The 23,706-nt window shown below is 58.5% G+C and overlaps 1 long non-coding RNA gene across 1 annotated transcript; it reads right to left on the reverse strand.

The window, feature by feature from the left end:
- Positions 1 to 8,016: 8,016 nt before the first annotated feature.
- LOC306668969 lies at positions 8,017 to 20,744 on the reverse strand. The gene is made up of 4 exons (XR_013765989.1): positions 20,619 to 20,744; positions 20,371 to 20,427; positions 15,392 to 15,487; positions 8,017 to 8,207 (listed from the first exon to the last, which is right to left on the reverse strand). It is a non-coding gene; the product is annotated as an uncharacterized lncRNA (long non-coding RNA).
- Between the last annotated feature and the right edge of the window lie 2,962 nt (positions 20,745 to 23,706).

Here is a 23,706-nt window from a genome sequence, read left to right on the forward strand (position 1 = left end):
AGATGAAGGAGCCAGACAAGAAAGACCGCAGGCGGCTTCCACGCTGGCGCAGTGTGCAGAACTGGCAGGCTGTAGAGACAAAAGTAGCCTGGGATTGCCAGGGGCTGGGGCGCATGGGGGCGGCTGCTCATGGCTAAGAGCATCCCTTTTTTGGAATGGATCGAAAATTGATGGTGGTGCTGGACGTGGTGGAGCATGCCTGTAATCCTGGAGACTCGGGAGGCCAAGGCAGGAGGATGGCAAGTTTGAGGCCAGTCTGGGTAACTTAGTGAGACCCTGTCTCAAAATAAAATAGAGAGGCTGGGGTTGTGGCTCAGTGGTAGTGCACTTGCCTAGCATGTGTGAGGCACTGGGTTCCATCCGCAGCACCACATAAAAGTAAGTAAAGATCCATCCACAACTAAAAAAAAAAATTAAATTAAATAGTAAAATAGAAAAGGCCTGGGGATGTGACTCAGTGGTAAAGCACCCTGGGTTACATCCCCAGCAACAATACAAAATAAAATAAAACTGAGTGTGGTAATGGTGTACAACTCTATGAATATACTAAAAGCCAATGGACTGTACACTTCAAATGGGTGGATTTATGATTTGCAAATTGTATCTCAATAAAAACTGTTATTTAAAAAAAAAAAATCCCCATGGCTCCCACCTCACTCAGAAGCAAAGCCAAGGTCCTCGCCAAGGCCTGCCAGGTCCACACCATCTCCCTGACTTCATCTTCCCCTCTGTCCCCCTCTGCTCCAGTCACACCCCCTCCTGACCTGCTCCTGCCCCAGGGCCTTTGCACGTAAGCTCCCACAACAGGAGCGCTCATCTTTCCAGCAGTCGAGCTGCCCTCCCTCCAAGCCCTTGCTCAAATGTCACCTTATCAAAGACATCTTGCTTCCTATCTGCCGTTTCAAAATCACAAGCCACCCCCACTGGGCCCATCTGCGTTGCTCCCCACTCTCCATTTCTCCACAGACCTCCCACGTCCAACGCCACACCACACACATGCTTATTTGCTGGACTGTGTTCCTTCCTTCCTCCTCCAGTGCAAAAGAGGCTCACAAGAACAGGAATCTGTTCCAGCCATTCCCGTGCCCCTCTCCTAGGCTGGTGCCTGGCAGACGGGAGGTCCTCAGTGCCAAGGCTAGGCGCTGCCTGCAGCCAGGCTGCTGGCATGGTGGCCTGGGGCAAGCCGCTCACCCTCTCTGTGCCCCCTGGGGATGATCCAAGCTGCAGCGCCCCGGGGTCATGGCGAGGATGGAATGCGTTAATCCTGGCTGCACCCTGACTGGAAGCCAGCTGGGCGTGGTCACTCCCTCCTGCAGGCAGCACAGAAAGTTGTCATCACCCTGGGGCCTGGAAACACTGCAGGGGAGCTGAGGACCTGCCAGAAAAGACACCCGCGGAGCGGACAGAGCAGAGACTTGACCCCGTCCCACGGCGCCAGGGCCCAAACACCAAGGGAGGAAGGACGGAGGAGAGGCAGAGAGGGAGAGCAGGCCGGGCAGGGGAGGCCACAGAGGATGGGGCAGCTCCCGAGGTCCAGCGAGGGCAGGGAAGGAGCTCACCCTTGCTTCTTGAGGCATGCAGCCTGGATAGCCTGAGCGCCTACTGTGTGCCAGGCACCGACAGTGCCGGGGACCCAGAGGTGACCATGATCGGGCCCCTGGACTTGCAGACCCTGCCTTTCAGCAGACAGGCAGCCACGATGGGTGTGAGTTTGAAACGATGTCAGAGCTGCGTGACCCGTCCAGTAGCCACTGGCCACTGTGGTTCCCGGACCCCTGACGCGGTTGTGCACCCACCAGGCTTCACAGGCCCAGCCTGGGAAGGACAGAAGCCCACGCCATGTCCTCGTGTGGATCTCACAGTGAAATGACAATATGGGAGGCTGAGGCGGGAGGATTGCGGGGCCAGGGGCCAGCCCACAGAACTTAGCAAGACCCCGTCTCAAAATAAAGAATAAAAAGGGCCAGGAGGTGGCTGGGTGGCAGAGAAGCCCTGGGTTCAGTCCCCAGGACCAAAAGAAGAAGAAAGCTCCATTCCTTCCCGTGTTGGTGCAGATGGCTCCGGCGTCTTCTTCAGAAGGTTCTGGAGCAGCGGAGCGCTCCCAGCCCCATGTGCCCCTCGGAAACCCCACTCAGCACCTGGACTCCAGCCCTTGCTGGGTCTAGCCTCGTGCTACAAAGTCTGAATTGTCTGTGTCCCCAAAATACTCTGTTGCATGTAACCGGCATGCGATGGATGGCATTGGAAGCTGAGGCCCTTTGGGATGGGACCCGGGCCCTTGGAGGAGGCTGCAGAGAGCTGCGGGCTCTTCCCCCAGGCAAGGAGCAGTGAGCAGCAGCATCCGGGAACCAGGAAGCAGCCAGCACCAGAGACCAATCTCTCTAGGCCTCGATCTCAGTGTGAAAGATAAACACGGCCTTTAGCAGGCCCCAGCCTCGGATGTAGAGCAGCCCAGGGAGACGGAGACCCCTGTGAGTCCTCGGTACGAGCTGCTGCTCCGCCCCTGCCTGGCCAGCCTGCCTCCAGGAGTGTCCCTCTGCCACAGGAGGCCGGCAGTGGAAGCTCACCTTTGTCCCGGCCTTCGGGACCTGCAATATCACCTCTGGGGAGAGGCGAACCCTCTAGCACAGACGCTTTCCAGGACAAAGGTGCTGGTGTGCGGGAGGACTCTGGGCCTGAGCTACCCTGCCCCCGTGGACGGGTGACAAGAGGAGAGACGCTCCTAGAAGAGGCTGGTGACGGACCGGGAGGCCCCTCTGACATGGGCTGGTGCTGCCCTGGGACGTGACCATCGGCTGACCCAGCAGAGCCTTGCTGAGCACCCACAGGAGCCCCGCCTCCCTGGAGGGTGGAGACAGGACAGGGAGCATGGGACAGGTCCTCTGGGGCCCGGCCTCGCTTTTTAGCAGGGGTGTAGGGTGGAGCTCAGTGGCAGAGGCTTGCCTGGCACGTGGGCGGCCCTGGGTTCCATCCTCAGCACCAAAAAACAACCCAAAAAACAAAAATGCACGGAAGCAAATAAGTAAAGATGTCACAGTCGACCCTAAGTGCTAACGACAGAGAGTCCTCCAGAGAGGAAGGCCGCGGGCTCCACGCCAGGAAGAAGGCCCGGAGCACATCCCCTGCCCACGGCCCGTCCGCCACAGCATGCCCACGGCCCCCTTGTGCCCACGGCACTCGACCGTCAACCACCTGGCCGCCCTTTCTCCTGGGCCGGCAGCCGGGAGCGCGGGTCTCGGGAGTGGCCAGCTGCCCCCAGCGGTCAGCAGGCGCCAGGCCTTCAAGCCAGCGTCCACGCTCCAGAGGCGCCTGGGATGGAGACGGCCTCCAAAGACGTCCCCAGAGGGGAAAGGAGGTGGAGGACCCTGGCAAAGAAACGGAGGACTGGCGACCAGCGTGCTGCCGGCCAGTCTGCGAAACGGGTGTGCGGCGGCTGCTGGACGGGTTTCTCCACTCTCGGTCCCTCTCTCTCTCTCTCTCTCTCTCTCTCTCTCTCTTTTAATAAAAATGCAACCCTCTGGCTGCTGCTTGGGGGGTTGGGCATAAAAACGGAGGCTGGCTGTCCTGGGGCAGCTGGGCTGTGGCGGCTCGGCGAGGGGACCCAGGGCAGGCTGGACAGGCCATGAGGGAGCAGGTGGCCCGGCGGGAGGAGAGGAGAAGCCGCCACGTGGGCTCTACCAGGAAAGACGCGCTGGCCTCGGACGCTCCCTCAGCACCTCCCGCCGGGGCGTGGGGGCTCCAGGGCGGCACAGCAGGGCCATCCCAGCCCCCTGGGGTGCTCGTCCCCAGAGTTCCTAAGGACCGGCCACACGTGAAGGAGAATCCTGAAGAGCCTGCGGCGGGCGGGGCTCTCGGGGACCCCCGACCAGCCTCCACGCCTCCCTCCTGTGGGCGCTGACCTTCTGCAGCCGCCTGGGCCAACGAGGAGCTGAGCACCAGGAGGGAGGGACACCGCTGTCCCCCCCGCGTGGCCCAGGAGACCCCTCCCCACAGACTGGACTGGCAAGGTGACCCCTTTCAACCAACAGCACGTGACAGAAGGGACACTGTGTGACCTCAAGAAACCAGTGGCTTCTGCCCTCAGCCCTGAGAGCCGTCCCTGACCTAAGCTGTGGGCATGTGAGGAGCTGGGCCCTCCAGACCCGCCAGCCTCCAGCACCCAAGTGAGGCCACTTTGGATCCTCCTGTCACCTCGACATCCTGGCCAGTATGACAAAACAGAACCGCCTGTTGAACCCCAGGAGTCCTGAGGGACACCACGTGGTGCTGTCTGAAGTCACCACGGCCTGGGCGGCCTGTCAGCAGGAAGGACAGGGCCACCTGCCACTTCCCTCCACCTCTATGGCGAGCCCTGGACCCCTTGGGTCTCTGGTTCCCAACTGCTGTCCGCGTCCTGCTCAGAGGCTAAGGAGCGCAGGAGCTGAAGCTGGGGCAGAGCGGGGAGGAGAGGGTGGGAGGCTGGAGGCTGGAGGCTGGGAGAGAGGACCCGGGGGCCAAAGCCCAGCGTTACCAGGAGCCGGCCAGGAGCCGGCCGGCCGCTGAGGCCTCCACACCCATCTGTGAAGCGGGGCCAGAACCATCCTCAGAGGACCTCGGCGGGAAGGTGGGCCAGGTGGGGGACACGGGGACCCCAGGACTCCCCGAGCAGATGGGAGTCAGGAGACCCACCTTGGTCACCCCGTCACTGCCCGGGCCTGGTCCTGGGCACGTCTCTCTGTGGGGGACTCCCAGGCTTCGCCATCCCTGGACGGGCACCACGGCAGAGACACATGGCTGGTGCCCACTGAGCGCTCTGCGCGTGCCAGGCACTATCCCAAGGGCTCCCTGTGTTTTCCGAGAACCCCTGTCAGCAGGGCTGTGTGTGGTCATCTCCGTGCCCACTGCACAGACCAGAAAGCGATCCCACAGGGAGTGGCCACTGCCCGGCTGCTGTGAGACCCTGCCCCAGCCTGTCTGACGTGGGGTGGGCGTGCCAGGGCCTCACGAGGCTGAGCCACCCCACTCACCGTCAGGGAGACACAAATAAAGCCACCATGATCCCCTTCACACCATGAGGGGGGCTTCCAAACAGAGCAAAACAGCAGGCACTGACCTGCGCGCAGCTGACGGGAAGGGCGGAGGCGCAGTCACTGTGGACAATGGGTGGTGTTTCTCAAAAACGTAAAGCCAGGTCAGGTGGGTGTCTTTACACACCTATAACCCCAGCAACCTGGGAGGCTGAGGCAGGAGGATCGCAAGTGTGAGGCCAGCCTCAGCAAATTGGCCAGACCCTGTGTCAAAATAGAAAGGCTCAGGGTGTGGCTGCAGTGGCGCTCCTGGGTTTGATCCCAGTACCAAAAAGAAAGAACTGAACAGCAGGATGGCCACGTGACCCAGCGGTGCCGGGGCTACACGCACACCTGAAGGACAGGGCGCAGGACCAGAGCCGGCCGCACGGGACGTCCCGACAGCGTGATCCTCAGGGCCCGACCCGCTGACGGATGAAGGAGCCTGACACGCTGGCCCAGGTGAGCCTGAGGACCGCGTGCTCTGCCATAAACCAGTCGTGAAAGGGGAAAGGCCAGAGAGCGCCATCCACGTGAGGTCCCCAGGGAAGAGAAGTCACAGCGAGGACAGCGGTGGAATCGGGCCGGGAGGGGGTCCGGGAGTCAGTGTCTCCTGGGGGTGGAGTTGCATTTCTGCAGGTCGAGAAGTTCTGGGGATGGGGGACGCGCCCACCACCGTGAGGAAGTGCCAAGCCACTCAAGGTTACAACGGTAAAAACAAAAACACACGCGGCAAAAGCCTGAGCCGGACGGGCAGCCCAGGTCTTTGGTCAAGAGCCAGGGAGGCGGCAGGTGGGTAGGGTGGCCAGGGCTCGGGGAGGAGCAGCAGGGGACAGCTCTCTCCCACCTCCAGAGAGGGCCCAGGGCGCCCGGAGGCCACCATGGGAGCCTGGCTCTCCAACACTGCCCCAGGCCCAAGGAGGTCAGCTTCCCTGAGCAGCTCAGAGTCCCAGACAAAAGCCCCCGGCAGGGAGGCCAGGAGGCAGAGCAGAGGTGGCCTCCCTGGTCCCCAGCACCCCTGGAAAGGGGCTGGCGGCTCCCACTCTGCCAGGGAGCCTGGATTTCTGCAGGAGCTGCCCGAGGGCCCTGGCCCTGGCGCCCACTCTGAGCCCCAGGCCTCCTCCGCCCAGGGTGCTCCTCTGTGAAGTGAGAGTCCCTAGGAACCACGATGGGGACAGAGGTGCAGCCCCCCAGGGCACCGTCAGGGAGAGCGGCCGCAGTGCAGCCCACCCGCCGTCTGCTGTGACTGCGCCCAGGCCCTGCCTCAGGCCCTGCCTGATGGAACGTCCCCTGAAAGCCTGTGCCGGTCCAGGTCTGGGGCAGGCTGCCAGCACGGCTAACCCGGTCCGGCCAACACCGGCTCGTTCCTCGGCTCGTTCCTCGGCTCCATCCCCGGCCTCAGGTCCAGCTGCATGTCTCCTGCTGCGGTGGCAGCCCTGAGGGGTGCCGCAGAGATCTCGGGCCCAGGAAGCTCAGCGTATTTACTACTCGGCACTTTCCAGAAAAAAAAGAAAAAAATGCTGACCCTTGTGCTGGACCAAGCGCCGCAGTTACTGAGTTTCAATGTTCCCAAGCTGCAAAGTAACACGAGCGCGCCTCTCACCTCTCAATAAATGCGTCCTGAGTGGAGTTTAGCTGGGGACCTCCAGAAGCCCCCACAAGCGCATATTTTACTAAATGTGGGCCTATGTGTTTTATTTGTTCGGTTTTTTCCTTTTTTTTTTTTTTATTTTAATTTTTCCTTTTCTTTTCTCTTTTCAGAAGCTGGGGATGGGACCAGGGCATCGCGCCCTCTCCCTGCGGCCCTGAGTATATGTGGTTCAAATGGAAATGTCCACTTTTTTGTTTGTTTAAAAACTAAAGAAGTCAGTGAGCAGCGCCTGCTAGTTGTCAAAACTGCTGTCACCCGAAGTCCCTACTGAGAAGGGGGCGTTAACAGGGGTCCATTCGGGGAACGGACGCAACTGCCTGAACATCACAGCATCCACGTGGGCGCGGGGCTGCCCGCCACCCGGCCTCTCAGGCTCCGCCCAAGCTCCTCCCTCCGCCTGCGGCTGCCAAGCTGGGAAAAGGCGCCCCCGCTGCCCAGCAGGGCGTCCCCTCCTTCCCAATCCTGGCAACTCTATTCTCCTCACTGTGATTGGCTGAGGGGCGCTCATGTGACCACGCTCTGGCCAATGAGCTGCGGGGCAGCTGGCGGGGGCGGGGCAAGGTTGGCCCACGTGGAGAGAAACTCGAGGTCTGGTTTCTGCCCCGCCACTGGGCGCTGGCGGGTCCCAGCACCAGCAACAGGGGAGCACCATGCGTCCCTGACGCCATGGGAGTCCCCCAGGAGCGCCCCCAAAGCTGGACCCATCAACGGCTTCCTTGCTAGAGCTTTGGGTTGACGCTTTCGTTTCATTTATTTATTTTTCTTTTGAGACAGGGTCTTGCCGTATTGCTCAAGGCGTTGCTAAATTGCTGAGGCTGGCCTTATGATCCTCCTGCCTCAGCCTCTGGAGTCTCTGGGATTACAGACGTGCACCACCAGGCCCAGCTTGGGTTGGTGCTTTCTAGTACTTTAAGCCAAAGCAGCTCCACCAGTACAGATATAAAACCCTCTGGCAAGTAGCCAGCAGCCACAATCAACAGCTATATTGATTGATTCATTCGGTGATTATTTACTGAGATCTTCTATAGGTCAGGACAGATCCAGGCAATGGAGGGCATGAGAGACCATCCAGCTTTCTTTTCAGAAGTGCATTCCAGGGATCGCAAAAGCAGGTCCACAAACTAGCAGTTTTCTTTTTTTGGTGCTGGCCTTTGAACCCAGGGCCTTGTGCAGGCTAAGCTTGCACCCCCTCCCCCAGCAAAATGATTTCAGATAGTCATCCCTTGGAATCCACTGGGATTGGTTCTAGGACCTCCGCCCATACCAAATTCCAAGGATAATTAAGTCCCTTATATAAAATGACATCATGTTTACCTGTAATCAACACAGATCCTCTCCTACACTTGAGATCATTGCTGGATGATTTGTAGTGCCTAGCACAAGGTGAATGTTAGCCAGTGGTTGTTACAGCGTGCGGTCTGGGGAGTAACGATGGCAGTCTGCACCTCCGCACACAAACGTGCTATTTCTAAGTCTTCCATCCACAGTTGGTCACTGTGCAGATGTGAGAGCTGCAGACAGAGCCCACCAAGATGTCAAATGCTGAGAAAGAAACAAAAGAGAGGGGTTTGGTGGAGCGTGAAGGAGGTGGCCCTTCCCTGGGGAGGTGACATCGAGGGGAGAGCTGGAGGAGACGGGGTAGGCATTCCAAGTGGAGGGCACGGTACATGCAAAGACCCTGTGGTCAGCTGAACTCTGAGTGTTCAAGGAACTGAAATGTAGACTGTGACGTGGTGACTGTGACGGTGGCTTTCAGGAACAGTCTACAGGTCCACCAAGGCCCACAGCCCCAGGCCCTCTCCTCCTCCCTTTTCCTTTGGACTTCTGTTCCCAGGACCAGAGTTTACAAGCTCAGGTTTGTTGGAAACCCAGCCGGGTTTTCAGGCTTCCGTCCTCTCCCCATGTGTGGGCCTGCCGCGTGCCAGCCTGTCCAGGGGAGCCAAGACTCGGGCTGGCCTCCCTGCAAGTCCCGATCCGTCCCGCCGTCTCCCTGCCAGAGAGGAATTCTCCTTCCTGCCCAGAAAACAACCACTCTTGTCAGCCGCCTCCCACCTGGGGCCACGCAGGCCCTGAGACTGACAGGAGCAGGGAGGGTGGCTGGACCAGCCAGGCCGCAGGCGCCTGGGAAGCCAGCAGCATGTGGCGTCAGAGTCCTCTGGACAGGAAACGCTGCTGCTCTTAAAATCACCCCCCCGGGCCCGCAGCTCTGCCGGGGTTTCTCTCCCGAGGGGGCGTCCTCCAGAGCAGCTGGGACCCAGGCAGAAGCAGGAGCCCAAGACGTCAGAGGAGAACAGCGACAGGGACACCTTCGTGGGCACAGCTGGCGCTCCTGCTTGGGCCAGAGGGCTGGACAGGACTCACAGGATCCTTCACTGGACGGTGCAGACTGAGCGCTTCCTATGGGGGGTCACAGGGTGCGCTGGCTGTGCCTCACCCAGGTCACAGATATCTTGTAATAGATATCAATGATATCTCGCAGACCACGATATTATTGTCACACCAACAAGTTTGTAATTACACCTGAGAAAAATGCTCTGGGGGTGGGGCCCGCCTGGCGAGGACCTGCTCTGGAGGCTGCAGCTCAGCTTTTCAAAGCAAACAGCATCATATTCCTTCCTGCTTCAGCACCCTGCTGGCTTCCTGGGCGCCAGGCATAAACGTGGGTACACTCTGGACCCACCTCCCGTGCTCCCTCCCCTGCTCTGCAGGCTGCAGCCCCCGGACTTCTGTGGATCTTTCTGCCTGCTCCGCTTGTGCCACCCCAGGACCTTGGCACTTGCTGTGCTCCCTTTTTTAAACATTCCCCGAGTTAAAAGTTCTCTCCACAGCAGCTTCTTGGAGTGGCACCTCCAACACCCCCTCCTCAAAGAGAACTCCCTGAGCAGCCCATCTAAAGTAACGCCCTTTAAACTCGACCTGTTGGCGCACTGAGACCTGCAATCTCAGCGGCTCGGGAGGCTGAGGCAGGAGGCTGGCAAGTTCAAAGCCAGCCTCCGCAGTCCGAGGGAGGGAGGAGAGGAACTGGGATGTGGGCCTCAGCAACTCAGGGGGACCCTATCTCAAAATAAAGCACAGTGTCTCGGTGGCAGAGCACCCTGGGTCCCAGCCTAGGACCACGAAAGCCAAGTAAGATGGAATAACGCTTTCCTCACGCTCTTCCGCCTGATTTCCGTCCGCCCACATCACCCAGCTGGGTGTTCGTGTCTCCTCCCTGCGTCTGTGCAGAGCCTGCTTCTCGGGGGTGGACGCCTGGTGGGCCTTCCCAGCTGGATCCCCCGCACCAGTGCAGGGCCCGCGGCCAGCAGGACAGGATGTCCTGGGGGAGGTGGGGAGGGAGGACCCAGGGCCCGGAGGCTCCCAGAAGGAGGGGTGGGCTGTGGGCCTCCCTCTGGAGTCCCGGCAGGGAGCAGCCTCCCTCAGAGAGCTCTGCTGGTCGTCTGCGTCCTCCACGTGCACGCAGGCCTGGAGCCAGCCCTCGGGGCCTGGCCGCCCCCCGAGTGTTCCCAGGACCGGCAGTACTGGGCCACATGGGGACAGGACAGCAATGCGCCTGCTCCTCACCCCACTCCTATGAGTCACTCTCGGGGTGAGGCCTGCGTTTTCGCAAGCCCCCCAGGGGGTTCTGCTCTTCAAAAGGACAAAGTGGGGACTCCCACACTGCCGGCTGGCTCCTGCGCATCAGAACAGGCTAAACTGCCCCGACACCATCCTTCCCTTCAGGCGGCTGAGATCTAGAGCCACTTCAGGTGCCCCCAGGTCCTGGGACCTTGAACTTGCACTTGGTGCTAAGGTGTCACCCTGAGCTGCAGTCGGGGCGACGCAGGCTCTGAGAGAGCGAGGACAGGCAGGAGCAGGGCCCTGGGCTCCCTCCCCACCCGCAGCCCCCAGGGCAGCAGGACGGGCTCCAGGTGGGCAGGAGTCTATTTCAGCAACCTGTTTACCAGCCCCACGTTCGGGTAAGGTTGCAGAAACCCTAGCCGGGGACTCCCGCCGGGCCACTCACGGAACAAAGCGGGCAGGGGCTCCTCTCCCCTGCTCTACCTCCACGTGGGCCCCTCCGGTCACTCAGATTCACTTGCTGGCTTTGTCTTCCCCCCATCTGAAGTGGGCAGAGTGTGTCCCCTCCCCTGCAAAAAAGCCTACCTCGGGGTCCCGGCACGGTGACCGTGAGCGCCTCCGGAACTAGCGTCTTTGCAGGTGTGAAGTCGAGGCGATCGCCCTGGATCAGGGTGGCCCCGATCCAAAAAGCAATGTTCTCGTAAGAGGCAGGAAGTCCTGTCAGAGACCAAGAGCAGGGCCGGAGTCACGGAGGCAGCCAGGAGGGGAGGAGCGGCCGCCAGCCAGGCGGGCGGGAGGGTCCCGGGGCCTGGGCAGGCCGCACAACCTCGATTTCCGACTCCGGCCCCCGCTGTGTTAGGCAACCCGCCTGTGGTGCCGAGGCCCCCACCTCCCTTCACTCCAGGCGTCCCCAGAAGCCTGGGGACCCAAGTGGCCAGGTCCCAGGGCGCCTGGCTCAAGAGGTCCGGGTGGCCCGTAGCTTTGTATCTCTTTTCATTTTTTTAAATATATTTTAGTCGTCGATGGACCTTCATTTTGTTTATTTACATGCGGTGCTGAGATTCGAACTGGGGCCTCACACGTGCCAGGTAAGCGCTCCACCATGAGCCCCAGCCCCAGCCCTGGCTTTGAACTCTCTATCCTCCTGCCTCACCTCAGAGTCGCCGGGACTGCAGGCCTGCGCCCCCGCTCCCAGCGGAGTGATCCCAGGGGACGCAGAGCTGCTGGCCCAGGGACCACACTTCAAGAAGCCCTGCTGCAGGCCACCGCCTGTCACCTTCAGGACGCGCTGCCCTCCCTCCTCCCTCCACCTGCAGGGGGGCTTCCGAAGACGCACTGGGACCCCCGGGCCGCTCCTGGTCTGCAGGGCAGCCCCATGTGCCTGGCGCCACCGGTGGCCCCCGCCAGCACGGCCCTGCCCCAGGGCACGGGAAGGCAGGGAGAGCGTGGCTTCCAGAGTCGCCTTGGCTTCGATTTATCAAGTGACCTTGTATCCATCTGCTCGGGCCGTCATCAAAGTGCCACCGACTGTGACTGGGGACATCAGAAACCTGGTTCCCTCACAGTTCTGGAGGCTGAGAGTCCAAAGCCGGAGTGTCGGCCGGGCCGCGCTCCCTCTGAGGATGGAAGCAGGGTCCTTCCTGCTTCTCCCAGCCCTGGGGGCTCTGGCAGGCCTGGGCCCCGTGGCCGCCTCCACCACGCCCGCCCTCCTCGCCTCTCTGTTCACGGGGCGTGACCCCCCTGATTATTTTTTTTTAATTAAAATACTTTTTATTTTTACAGACACATTTTGATTCATTGTACACAATGGGCTGTAACTTTTCATTTCTATGGTTGTACCTGATGTAGATTCACACCATTCGTGTAATCATACATGTACATAGGGTAATACTGTCTGTCTCATTCTACTATCTTTCCGTCCCCCACCCCCTCCCGCCCCATTTTCCTCTACACCACCCAAAGTTCCTTCATTCTTCTCTTCCTCCCGCCACCCCCCTTTGTTATATATCTCATCCACTTATCAGAGAAAACATTCGGCCTTTGGTTTTTTGGGCTTGGCTTATTTCACTTAGCATGATGTTTTCCAACTTCATCCATTTACCAGCAAATGCCATGATTTTATTCTTCTTTATGGCTGAATAATATTCCATTGTGTATATGTACCACAGTTTCTTTATCCATTCATCTGTTGAAGGGCGTCTTAGTTGGTTCCACAATCTAGCTATTGTGAATTCAGCTCCTATGAACACTGATGTGGCTGCGTCACCGTAGTATGCTGATTTTAAGCCCTTTGGGTATAAACCGAGGAGTGGGAGAGCTGGGTCAAATGGTGGGTCCATTCCGCGATCCCTCTTACGAGGACACTGGGGTCTCGGCACTCAGGCCCACCCTACTACACCCGTCAGCAAGACCCTTTTTCCTATGGAGTCACATCCTGGGGCATTTGGGGTTAAGGCTTCGATACTTCAGGGGACACAAGGAGGCCATAGCGGATATCGCTCATGAAATGCTGATACTCATTACGACGTTATCGGGCCGGGCGCCCTTCAAATGCTTTACGTCTTAGCCCACTGAATCCTGCACTCGCCTTCTGAAGCCAGGACCAGTATCATCTCTGCTTTTCAGATGAAGAAACGGAGGCACAGAAAAGTGAAGTGATTTGTCCAAGGTCACACAGCTGGGGAGTCGTCAAGCCCAGATTTGAACCTGAGGTGTTAGATTCTGGAACCTGATCCTAACGGAAGCTCTCCTGATGGAAGACGGTTCCTCCCTCGGCCCCCACAGTCACCTTCTGCTCTCACAGTCCTGGAAAGGAGCCTGCCGGGCAAGCTCCGCCCAGCCGGCACCCAGCCTCGGTGCTCCCTGCCTTCAGCAGCCTCGGGCCGCCAGCAGGTGATCACTGAGCCGTGGTCCACCCTGCCTCTGCTGCCAGAGGTGGTCATCCTGAGCTCCACCTGGGCAGCGCTGCAGACCCCGTCGGAGCACAAGACCTGGGCAAGCTGCACCCTGGGTCCCCCCAGCAGCCATCTGCCCAGGGGCCAGGGTCGCCTTCCTCCCCACCACACAGACAGGTGCCGGCCAGCAGGTGTTACTGGCAGGTGAAAGCCAGGCCCCTCCCAGGCCCAGGCCCCGGGACCTTTAGGACATTGTGATACCTCGTGAGACGTTCCCATTGCAATGAAGTCTGAAACCACAAGTAAACACTTCAGAGTACACAGATGTTGCTAGACGCACAGTGGGGCCACATCCTGGTAACCCCGTCGTTTCTTAACAATATCTTAGGTGCAAAATGCTCTCAGGACCCCTGACCTGCTGGACAACCCCGCCTAGCAGCTCCGTGCCTGGAGGGCGCCGACCACAATCTCAGCGGAGGATTTGCTCCGCTTCTGGCTAGGCCGGGAAAGAGCAAAAAGCGAATTTGAGGTGCGGTTTCTAGCCAGGTGCGTGCCTGTAATCCCAGTGACTCTGGAAGCTGAGGCAGGAGGATCACAAGTTCGAGGCCAACCTCAGCGAAAAGCGAGCCAACGCTAATCAAGTCAGTGAGCCCCTGTCTCTAAATAAAACACAAAATAGGGCTGGGGGTGTGGCTCAGTGGTCAAGTGCCCCTGTCCCCACTCCTGAGGAAGGAAACCCGTAGCCCTGACAGCCGGCCTGCCTCAGGGATTTTGCACGCACAGGCCATGCGCAGAAAAGCCTCCCAGGCTGAGGGTCTTTTGTCTCCACCTCCTTCTCGTCCAGTGTGCTGCGTGTTTTCGTTTTTAAATCGCGGCTCTGTTTGGAATCACTTGTTTTCTGCTACGGAAAAGGAAGGGATCCAGCCATCCTGACCCGACGCAGCTCCCCTGCCCTTCCCGGGTGGGAGCTGCCGGTCCCCCAGCGGCTGGGTCTCCTGGACTCCATCTGTGGCAAGGCTGTCTGTCCCCAGTCCTCCTGAGTCGCAGCTCCTTAGGCCATTCACCAAAGCTCGCCTCCCTCCCTGGGCTCCAGGCCCAGAATTCCCCTGGAAATTCTCACACATTCATATATTTTGTTTAGATTCAACACTATTTTCTCAAATTCCCCCAAATTTCCTGGGCTTTTGTTGTTGTTGTTGTTGTTGTTGGAATTTCATGGATTTCCAGTTAAGATTTAGGGAACCCTGACATCTTTCCAAAACGAATTTTTCCTCTCAAAGAACAAATTCAGGGCTGGGGGTGAGCAGGGGAAATCTGGGCCTCGCACAGCTGGGCAAGTCCTCCTCCGCTGGCCGGTGAGGACTCTCAGGCCTTGTCCTCCACGTTTCCCAGAGAGTATGCCGCTGAGGGTCTCGTCCTTGCGGTTGCCAAGGTCAGTGCGGCTGCCCATCATTGGAAGTGAGGTCAGTTGGGTCTGAAGTCGGGTCCTGCTGACCCTGGGTGCCCCGAGGCGGCTCAACCCTGTTCACCCTCCCAGGCAGCAGGACTGCAGTGGCCTGAAGAGCCGAAAGCAGCCCCGCCGGCTTGTGTGGCCCTAGAGTCCTAAGGGGCGGAAGATGGCCCGGCGTCCTGGGCACACCCAGGGAGAAATCGGCCACTTCTCACAGGTCCCTGTGGAACAGTGTGACCTCTTCCTCGTCTCCCGCCATTGCCACCTACAGTTGGATGTGGACCAGGAGGCAGACGGCCCTCACCCCTGGCACTTCCAGACTCCAGCATCCTGAGCTAAGTGGATCTCTTTTTTTTATACAGTTTGCATGCCTTGGGTATTTTGTTATAGCAATGAAAACCAGACCATCACAAGACCCAACAGCATGGCTGTAAGGGGTTAGAAATGTCTTTCTCTCACTTAACTAGGCAGGGGAGGCAGGTGGTCCGGGAAGGAAGGAGTCAGGACTCCACGTGGAGGCCCCAGAACCAGCCTCAGGCTGCTCAGGGCTCCACCGCTGCCCAGGGTCAGAGCAGCCTCCCCCACCCTGTCCACACTCCTGCTCAAAACAGGCAGGACAGAGGGAAGAACAAGCCGGCGTCCATCACTGGACCTTGAGGCCACACCTAGCTCCAGGGGAAGACCAGGACCACCCCTCCAGCGGGGCAGCCACACGCCCCTGACCCTCGAGCACTCTGGAACTGAAAGGAAAGGGGACTTTCCAGTTGTCCCCAGCCTCCCTCTCGGGCCTCACCTCCACCAGTCTCGGGCACGCTCTGGATTCAAACTTCAGGTTGGAGGATCTCAGGCAGACAGGGTTCCAGTCCTCTCGGTTGCCTGCTCTCTCGTCCTGAGAAATAAAGAACTGAAATCACAGTGTCGCCCAGCCCGGAGCTGACATGAGGAAGCGCGTCCTCGCCCAAGCGGAACTAAGCGGGAGCATCCTCCGGCCTCCAGAGCGGACACTCTCTCCCTGGGGGAAGGCGGCCTTCCAGCCCTGCCCGCCTGCAACCTAAGACCAGGCACTTGGGATCTGGACGGAGCGGCATCGGCCGCATGACAGAGGCCCAGGGACACGGGAGGCCCAGCCTGTGGCCCGAACTGGTCCTTGAGAGCTGGAAACAGTAGGGTCTCCTTCAAAGTCCACCCCGCTCCGCGGCCTCCCCGGTGCCGGGCAGCGAGGCTGGAGGCTCATTTTGCATGCAAACAAACTGCGCATGATTTCCACGGGGAGCCACGTGGGGACCAGGCAGAGAAGGTCTGCAGGCCAGAGGCGGCGGCGCTGGTGAGCGGTGCCTGCGGACTCGGCCGGCAAGACTTGTCTGTGCCAAAGCCCTTTCTGTGGGGCCGGAGCTGGGGCTCAGGGGGGCAGCCCTGCCTGGCACCTGAGAGGCACTGGGTTCCACCTCAGATCCTCAGCACCGCGTAAAAATAAATAAAGGTATGGAGTCCAAACCAACTAGGAAAAACCCTTCGTTCAGTGACGGCTTTAAAGTGTCCACGAAGTCTCTGAGGTTTCTCCACAGAAGGACGAAGGACGGGCCTCCTGGGCCTCGACAGAGGAAAGAGACCCCCTGCGAGGACATCCAGAGTATGTGAAGAGCCTTCGCAACCCAGCGGGAACCCAGACGCCGGCTGAAACAGTGGCAAGGGTCTGAACAGGCGCTTCTGCAGGTGCACACCACCCCTCGCCAGACCAGCGCCCCATCCCGGACGCGCCGCCTCCCGCCCTTCTGGACGGCCACTGTCAAGCCACAGAAAGCAGCAGTGCCTGGAGGGCGTGGAGACCTGGATCCTGGGCCCGAGGCAGGAAGGGAAACAGGAATGGAAGATGGGGAATCGGCTCCAGGCTCCTGGAAAATTCAACAAGAATTACAGCCTAGCCAGGGCGGTGGCCACACCTGTAATCCCGGCCTCTCGGGAGGCTGAGGCAGGAGGATCCCAAGTGTGAGGCCAGCCTCAGCAACTCAGCAAGGACCTGTCTCTAGGATGTTAAAAAGGGCTGGGGATGTGGCTCAGTGGTGAAGCACCCCTGGGTTCATCCCCAGTAAAGGGAGGGAGGGAGGGAGGGAATTCTGTTCTGACCCAGCAATTCCACTTCGAGCCCCTGATCATCCCTCAGCACCAGCAGGGGATTTGTTCCGGGACGGTTCCTGCCCCAACACCCGCTGACACCAGGATCTGAGGATGATCAAGCCCCTCCTAGAAGATGGTGTAACCTTCACCTAGGACCTAGTTTCACCCTCTTTTATACTTTGATTCACGTCTGGCTTATTTACAAAACCTAACAGTGCAACTGCTACATGCATCGACACCACGCTGCCTTGTTCAGGGCACGAGGCCAGCAGGAGAGTCTGAACACGCTCGGTGCAGACGCCATGTCCTTCAGATAATTTCCCATCGTGATGGTCGCACCCACGGAGCCCGCGGCGGGGAGGGCTGACCCTAAAGAATTGAAAGCACCTTGATTCTTCCCTATCCTCCCCCGCCCATTGTGAGTTCGCACCCGCACATCAGAGAACACATCCGGCCTTTGGTTTTTTGAGTTTGGCTCATGTACAACTAATCGGAACAAATAAAATTAAAAAATTAAAAAGAACATTGTACGCCATGCAGCCCAGCAAGCCAAGCGTCCTTCAGCCGACCACGACAGCTCAAGCTCAGCCACACAGTGGAATATTATTCAGCTTTGAAAAGGAAGGAAGTCTTGCCCCTGGCAACAACATGGGTAACCCTGCTTTGTTAAGCAAAATGGGCCTGTCATAAAAAACAAAGAAGGTGTGATTCATCTCAGGTGTGCAGAGCTTTCAAATCCCAGAGACAGGACGGGGGAAGTCCCCTTTGCCACGCAGAGGAACACGCTCCCCGGAATTCGGACACGGACATCTCTGGGGGGCGTGATTCAGGCTACTGCAGAGACCCCTTTGATGGAGGAATTCCTGAGCCAAAACGAAAGGATTGAGAAGTCACCCGCCAAAGCAGAGCATTCTGGGTAGCGGCACCGCCAGCGCGAAGGGCCAGAGGCAGGAGCCGGTTGGGCAGGTTGGGAGAGACTGAGACGGGGCCAGAGGCAGGCAGGCAGATGTGGGCAGGTGCCGGGCAGTGAGGTTTCGTTCTTTGTTCTGCTTAGACACAGTGATGGGGTGACGAAACAATGACAGACACAACCCTCTCGCCACTTAGGAAATGACGGACGCAGGCCTGGGGCGGGGGAGGGTCCAGGGCCGGAGCCCGAGCTTCCGTGTGTACACCGTAGGAGGGACAAGAGTCCGGTGGCCAGGGCTGGGGCCCGGCTCAGTGGCAGAGCTGCCGAGCATCCTGGGGGCCTCAGGTTCCATCCCTGCAAAAAAAAGAAGAAAAAAAAAAAAAAAAAAAAAAAAAAAAGCATCCAAATCGGGTGGCCTTTTCCAGGAATCCCTGGCTGCTTCGTGGAGACTGACCGGGTTTCGAGCATGAGGGAAAACATTTAGGCTGAGCAGGTCTGTCATCAAAATCAAAAGGAGTGGGGCCGGGCTCAGGGCACACGCCCGTAATCCCAGGCCCTCGGAGGCTGAGGCAGGAGGATCATAGCTTCAAGGCCAGCCTCAGCAATTTGGTGAGACCCTGTCTCAAAATAAAAATGAAAAAGGAAGGGGAAGAAGAGTTTGCACCTCCTTGGTCTCACATGGCCACCGCGGGGTCAGGCAGTCCCACCCTAGGTATGTGCCCAGGAGAGCTGAACCCTGGCTTTCCGATGAACCCTGCACCCGCGTGTCCAAAGCAGCACAGGAGAACCAAACAAAATAGCCAGTGCATAAAATGCATCGCTTTGACCATTAAAAGACACATTTAGGAAACAGCTCAGATATCCATCAAAGATGAATGGACCAAACATGGTCCATCTTTACAAAGGAATATGATTCAGCCATAAAAAAGGAGCGACAGACACAGGCTCTGACACAGACGACCCTCCAAATGGTGATGCCCAGACCCCCTGTGTCCAGGCGTGTGTGTGAAATGTCCAGGAAAGGCAAATCCACAGGGACGCAGAGCAGCTGGTGGCCCGAGGGCTGGGGAGAGGGGAGACCGGGGCAGGCCGGGAGTGTCCCTCTGGGCACGCCACTGGGCTCAGTAAGAACCGTCAGAACGAGGGCCTGGCTTGCGGCTCAGTGGTGGAGCGACCCTCAGCTCCACATATGAACAAACTCATTAAATAAGGTCCATCGACAACTAAAGAAGTATTTTTTAAAAAAGAATCATCAAAATGGTAAAAGTCACGTTTCCAGCATTTGACCTCAGTCGGCCAAAAATAGAAAGAACTGGCGGAAGAGGCGGAGGACAGCCTCCGAGGGCTCCCAGGATAGCGAGGTCCCTGCGGGCCTCGCAGGGTGGCTGGGCTGAGCCGGCTCACCGCTCCCCCTTGTGGCTGCTGAGGTTTGGTGGCCTCTGGGTGCCAGGACGCCCCTGTGCACTGCCAGAAAATGTCACCGCTTCTCAACTTTCCCCAGGACCTTCCCAGCCGGGGCACCACGGCTCCCTGAGCATGGGCCGGGGAACCCTGGGCCCCTGGGACACGCGGCCAGCGTGGCTCACCCCAGGCCCACTCAGGGCCTGCCCGCCAGGGGGCTGCGGCCCTTTTCCTTTCCCACCGCTGCGGATGCCTTTCCGTGTCCGGCCCTGCTGTGCGGGATTTTTGAGCATTTCACCCATTTGCAGGTGGACAGTCCATCGCCAATGTCCACCTGCAGAGCTTCCTCATCTTCTCCAAGTCAAACTCTGCCCCCACTGACACTCGCTCCCCGGCCGGGTCCCCCTCCTGCGCTCCTCCGGGACCCTGTGCCGGTGGCCCCTGCAGCCACCTCCTGTGAAGGTGGCTCATTCCACTCGGCACGCTGGCCTGAGGTCCGTCCCTGCCCCGGCTGGCGTGGGAGCGTGTGGCCATCCAAGGCCGAATCAGAGTCCACCAACCGGACAGGTGCACTCGGCTGTCCATTCCCCAAGGACAGGGCCTGCACCTTCCCCACCTCTTGCTGAGGGACCCGTGCAGCTGTGACCTCGTCACGGAGCCCAGCTGAGACGACAGGGCTGTCCCCGCAGCATAAACCTTGAGCAAATCAGATCACGTCCCCCTCCCCCCCCCAGTAAGGGCAAGTGAAAAGACACCCCTTGTCTGTTTCCCTGAACGAACAAGCCAGACTCCGCTTTGTAACCAAGTTCCTGTGCCAAACAGCCTGGTGTTTCAAAAGTGGCAGCCAGTTTTTGGCTTTCCACGTCCAGTTCTGTCTTCCTGTCTGCATCCATCATAGCTAATAATTAGCGACGCACAGTCCCACCCAATGACACATGAAGCAATCACTGTAAACACCAGATGCTCTTTTGTGGGACAAAGTCCCCAGCAGGGACACCCGGGCTTCAAGATCTATTTTTCACATTGAAGGTGACTTTGCCAAGTGGAATAATTAAAGAGTTCCTTAATGCATTAGAAGGCACTTAAGATAAGTTTTAATGCCAAGCTATCCAGAGATACCGTGATTCAGCTTGCAGATAAGGAGAGACCGAAGTCTGAGACGCTCCTGTGTTGGCCAGGGTGTGGGGACGCGGGCATTGTCCACTACTGTTGGTAGCCGGGTGAACGTGTAGAACTCCTTGGGGAGAGAATTTGACAAAGTCTGGCTGAATTTAAAAGGCCTCTGGTCTTTGACCCCCCAGCCAGTTCACTTCAAGAAGCTTATCTTTCAAAGGCCAGGCACGTACCTGGTGTCCCAACCGCATTCGCAGGAGGATCACTTGAGCCCAAGGATTCAAGGTCACCTGGGCAACAGAGACAAAAAAAAAAAAGAACTTTCAGATGTACGTGCAGGTGGACAAAGATCCACGATGGAACAGTCCAGGGCCGCGGGTGGCTCAGCAGCAGGGGGCTGGTTCAATCCCCAGCACCAGGAAAAAAAAAAAAAAAACCAGTCATCTCACCCTGATTTTAGTAACAAAATACTGCAAGTAACCTGAATAGCCGGTTGGGAGGGTGGCCTAACTCAGGTGTGTCCACCACGGTGGAGGTGATGGGGTCTGCGCAGCCCAGGGAGGAGCCCCGCCTCCACCTCTACCAAGCACTCGGAACGTGGCTGGGACAACTCAGAACTAGCTCGATTTTTCTCTCTCTCTTTTGAGACAGGGGGTCTTTGCTGAACTGCCAGGCTGGCCTCAAACTCCTAGGCTCATGCCAGGACGATGCACACGGACCACCATGGCCTTGGATTTACTGTGAACGGCCCTGGGTTGTCAGTCAGTCGGGCAGCGCAGATCCGGTGGGAATAAAGGCCACAGCAATCTCCCAGGAACAATCCAAGTCCTTCTCGAACTAGACTCTTTTTCCAAACTGTATTCTTTTCTTTCTTTTTTCCCCACCTACTTCCTCCTCCTCCTCCTCCTCCTCCTCCTCCTCCTCCTCCCTTTCTTCTCCAGTGCTGGGGATCAAACCCGGCCTTGTGTACTAAACGGTCTCCACCACTGAGCTGCAGCTCTCAAACCGTGTCCATGCGCAAGGAAGTGAGGACGGACGTGCGTGTCCATGGGCGTCCACCCAGGCGGGGAGACAGGACACCACGGCGGCCTCTCAAGCCCACAGACTATCCAGAAGGAAGCAGGGAATTGGCAGCAGTGGAGAAGGACCAACGGCCAGGACGGGGGTCAGGAAACCCTTTCCTCTTCCTCTGTTCTAATTTCTCACATGCACAGAGGCACTGAATTGTAAAAGCGGTTGTTTCGGTTCTGACCAAACAGGCGCTCGTAATTCAGATCAGCAAGACCCAGGCGGACTTTAGAAATAACGCAGGCTTCCTGAGCTCTCTGGATTTGCTTCCTGTCCTCACCGGCAAGGCCAGAGCATTTTCTTATCCTGTCCCTAGACGTCCGTCCGGGTCTGTCCCAGAACTCACCCGGCCAGCTCGACCATGAACAAGCAGCAGAAGAGCAACCGTGAGCGCCACTCGGAGTCCTGCCCGGGGTGCCCGATAATGACCCAGGACCAGGAGGCAGAGCAGGCAGCTGGGGGTTGAAGACGGGGCGCTGTGTGAGCGGCTCCCTGTCCCGTCCCTGGGCCCTCATCCCACTCAGCGGGGATCCGCCCAGTGCTGTCGCAGACTCCAACCTGCCCAGGATTCTGGAGACTCTCGGAGGGCACTGGACGTTTCCAGTGCTGACGTGAACTCAGGCACCAAGTGCTGGGATACACAGGAATCAAGATAAAAACGTGACCCAGGAGCCGTGGCACACCTATAATCACAGCTACTCAGGAGGCTGAGGCAGGAGGACCACAAGTTCAAGGCCAGCCTGGGCCACTTAGTGAGACTCCGTCTCAAAATAAGATGTGAAAAGATCTGGGGGTGTTTCTCAGTCACGGAGCGTCCTGGACTCAGCTCCTCCATCCTGAAAGGAAAGGGGTTCACTGAGGACACGGTTTTCAGTATGGGGGATCAAATGTGGCCTTTCCCCCACAGCAAAATAAATACCCCACAAGCTGGGTGGCCCAGAGGTAGAGGCTTGCCTACGTGCCCAGACCTGGGTTCCAACCCAGCCTGAAAAGAAAACAGAATCAACACCCTGCCTCGGGCTCAGTGATCAAACTCTAGAAGCAAAGCCATGGCTGCGTCCACCTGCGCTGTCCGCGGGGAACCGCAGGAGCCGGAGGGCCCCGCCTCTGTCCACCCAGTGGGCAAGGGCGTAACTTGAAATGCGTAACTGCGGAGCAGACTCCGTTTGCTTTCCAATGATTACTCTTTGTTTAATGGAGGCAGGTCTCGCTGTGTTGCCAGGGCTGGGCCTGAACTCCTGGCCTCCAGGGATCCTCCTGCCTCGGCCTCCCCAGCAGCTGGGATGCAGCCGCACACCACACGACGCTAGCCGCGTGTGAGTAGTTTCTTGGAGGCTGGGTACAATGTGGACTTGCCTTTAGTTAACAGGTGATTCCTGAGAAGCCCCTGGGGGGGGCCCTTCTGCTACTCACAAGGGACGTCCTGGAGAGGGAGCTGGGTTCGGGCCAGAGCAGCAGGACACAGAGGCAGCCCCAGGACTCAGGTGTCGCCAGGACCGGCCTCATAGGAAGATGACCCACGCACACATGCCATCCAAAAGGGCTGAGGTATTGAAGTGGAGGAGGACAGGAGGCTCCCGAGGCCGCGGATGGCGGGGAGGGTCACTGACAGAACCAGCCAGAGTCAGGTGGGTGAAGCGGCCGTGGACCACGGGGACGGACAGGTGGCTGTTGCCTTAAGCTCAATGGAAGAAAGTATTCTGAACGTTTCCCATGAAGAAGCCGGAAGGTGTGAGGAGAGGCGGCTCATGATGTGAACCTCACACCGTGGAAGCGGGCATGGCGGAACCTGCTGAGGCGCAGGATCCTACCTGTGCATGGGGGAGGAAGAGCAGGAGGAAGAAGAGAGAGAAACCCGCCATCAATCGGCTCTGACACGTCCCTGGGCTGATCAGGGAAATTTGGATGTCAACTGGATAACAGATAAAATTACGGAGTCCTGGGCCGGGGTGGTGGCTCAGTGGGAGAGGGCTCGCCTGGCATGTGTGAGGGACCCGGTTCCATCTTTAAATAAAATAAAGGCAGCATATTCATCTACACCTGAACAATAGACACGTAAACGTCACGGAACTCATGCTATCAGTTGCGGTAACTGCCTCGGCCTCACTTCTCGATGCTGCTGATTCACCCTCTGGTGACTCATCTCACTGAAGGGGTGGGTGGATACAGTGGCCAGGTGACCCTGGAGGAGGGTCCCTGCTCCTTCGCGCGCTGCTGTTCCTCAGCCTGTGGCAGGCCTCAACACGCGCATGCTAAAAGGCTTGCAGGAAATCCGAAAGGGCTGATGCACTTTGTATCACAAACGCAAGTAGCTTTTCCCTCGATTTTTGGTCTGCAAATCGCTTGCTGCTTCTGCTTCTGCTCTGCCACACCTGAGGAGATGCAGGTGCACACCGGGCACGCAGACCCAGATCGTCCCGCACATGGACGATCTGGTCCAGCTCTCGGCAGAGTGCCCAGCCAGGAGGCCCCTGGTGGGGGTGAGCCACCAGGAGGGCTCA

Source organism: Sciurus vulgaris, assembly GCF_902686455.1.
Source record: "Sciurus vulgaris genome assembly, chromosome: 8".
In the NCBI taxonomy this organism is placed as follows: domain Eukaryota; kingdom Metazoa; phylum Chordata; class Mammalia; order Rodentia; family Sciuridae; genus Sciurus; species Sciurus vulgaris.